Here is a 2,431-nt window from a genome sequence, read left to right as displayed (position 1 = left end):
GGGGGGGGGGGGGGGGGTTAAAGGGCTTGGGGATTCCCGCAGCTGCGGGAGCTCTGAGCCCTTTAAATCCCGGCCACAGAAGCCAGTGCGGTCCGGCATGGCATACTCCCGCTTGCCGGTACGCTGGACCGGACTGGCTTATTTTCACTTCTGCCTACCTTCTCTCCTCCATTCTGGGAGCATCATGACTACAGCACTTGCTTCACTGACTCAAACATCGCTTAAATACTTACCAGCTTAAATACTTACCACTTGCAAGATCCAGCACAGCCCGGGTGGCTTTCCCTACTCATTTCAATGAATCAGTGCCTGGCTAGAGTGGAATGGGATGCAGAGGTAATCAGGTAGGAGCATCAACAAATTAATGGGGGGCCTACAGCCCAAACTGTAGCGGGTAGCATGGTCTGAAACAAACTTTCTGAGTAGGTCCTCTGTGGCAAGAAAAGGTTAGTTTAAGAAAACAACACATTTTTAGCAGTGCAAAACCAGTTCATAAATAGGATATTCATTGGGGACACAGTGAAAATGGTGCCCTCAAGTGCATGAGGAAGACATCAGCCGGTTGGGAAGGTAATACTCAAAGCCCTGAAGACTCAGTCAAACATTCAGCAGTGTTTGTTGACTTTAAAAGCATACCCAGAAGTCAGTCTTTCTGTTTTTCCCCCCACTTGTGGAATGTGGCGCACTAGGAACAGCACCCTCCTTGCCTAATTAGGCATTAATTGTGGCAAGACATTTCAAGAGGACACCTGTAAAAAAAAGTTTTCCATAACCAATGCTGCCTATATAAATAAAATCCAATTCTGACTGGCAGATTTTATCCTTCGTCTTACTTACCTCACTGGTTATTTTAAACTGCTCTTGATTTTTAAATATATTATAACATCTTACATTTCATTTGACCTGTTGCTCATACCACAGCTGCCACTGGCATGCAACACACACAACTGCTATTTAATTTTAGCTCATGCATTTTAATGTTACAGTACATTTCGGTAAACTTGTCACCACTCTCATCACCTTTAGGTCTGGCTCCACACTGAAGTTGCACCACTATAAAAGCTCTCCTCTTTTCAGCATGAACTGTGTGTGGCTGTATAACTTGCTTTCTACTTCAGTATTCTCCCATGAATGACTCTTTGGCCTTCCACTGATAGAAATCAGTCTGCTTTATAATTAAAGCAACTCTGTAGGAGTGGGACTTAACTCTCCTTATTGGCAGGGTAGAGGCATCTGACTTCCAATTTAAAATACCAGTGAAAGCAGTCCTCCTGCTGGTGTCCCATAGTGCACTGCTCATCATAGCCATGACCTCATCCATTTACTTTTCTGTATTCCAGTACTCTGGAGTCACCTGGACTAGAAGTTAACTACTGGCTCCGGCAGCACTGAAACATAGAGGAGTCTAATTTGCAAGCCACTTTTATATAGTGAACGCACAACACTTCAGAGAATCCAAGCTTTATTACTGTGCCTTGTGTCTGCCTGGAGTTAGATAACAGCTGCACTGGGGAGAGCTGGGGACAGGGGGAAGTGGAGAGTGCCATCCCAAATGGAAAGCAGTTACAGATTGCATCTGACCAAATGGCAGCAGTGGGCAGTTAGCATGCCACTGTCTGGTCTATTCTATCTGTTCTCACTAAATGATAGAGCAGACTGGCTGCAAAGTACCAAGGAAAAGGCACCTGCACAAAAGCAGCAGGACACCTTTCCATCTAATTAGTGTTCTGTGGGGGTAGATGATTGAAGTTTTTTCTAACTGTCCCCACTACCTGGTGAGCCAGGGTGGAACCAGCCCTGGGTTGAGTGGCTTTGAAGGTGTAATGACATCAAAGGGATTCAAGTAAGGATATAACTGAGCAGCAGCTGGCATAAAAAAGTCTGGATATAATAGGAGTATAACAAATTTTAAATCTTTGGAATGTTCTTATTGCAGTCAGGTGGACCACAAGGCAAGGGAGTGTCCACTGGAAAAATAAGTTAGAAAAGGAACCTGTGTTCTCTCCAAGAAGAGTCTGGTACCAGCTATCTAGCTGTTAATTTCCTTCTATTTATCCATACTTAAGAGGCCTCCTAGGAGAGACTGGGTAGTCCTTTATCCACAGCAAATAACTGCTATTTAACATGCCAATACATATTATGCTATAAAACCCCTCTTGCATCTCAAATTAAGATAGTTAGATAATCTCCTGTTAATCTGGGTAAGAGATCTTGTATCAACCAGGCAGTTTTTAGATTTTATTATTGTAATTTCACATTGTTTAATAATGATTAACATGGTAAGAAGAAAACAAAGAAAGAAGAAGTGGGGCCGCTATACACTGAGGATGGAATGGAGGTTAAGGATAACCTAGGCATGGCCCAATATCTAAATAAGTACTTTGCCTCAGTCTTTAATAAGACTAGTGAGGAGTTTAGGGATGATGGAGGG

The 2,431-nt window shown here is 43.4% G+C and overlaps 1 long non-coding RNA gene across 1 annotated transcript in view; it reads right to left on the bottom strand.

The window, feature by feature from the left end:
* LOC116834771 (uncharacterized) overlaps nucleotides 1-2,431 on the bottom strand; it is an 82,353-nt gene that overhangs the window by 70,004 nt on the left and 9,918 nt on the right. Inside the window, exon 2 of the long non-coding RNA XR_004376037.2 lies at nucleotides 250-431. This is a non-coding gene — a long non-coding RNA (uncharacterized LOC116834771). The remainder of the gene's footprint in view (nucleotides 1-249; nucleotides 432-2,431) is intronic.

The sequence above is a fragment of the Chelonoidis abingdonii genome, chromosome 2 (assembly GCF_003597395.2).
Source record: "Chelonoidis abingdonii isolate Lonesome George chromosome 2, CheloAbing_2.0, whole genome shotgun sequence".
Classification (NCBI taxonomy): Eukaryota; Metazoa; Chordata; order Testudines; family Testudinidae; genus Chelonoidis; species Chelonoidis abingdonii.
The sequence above is the reverse complement of the archived record's forward strand: the minus strand, read 5'-3'. Positions and strand labels throughout refer to the sequence as shown.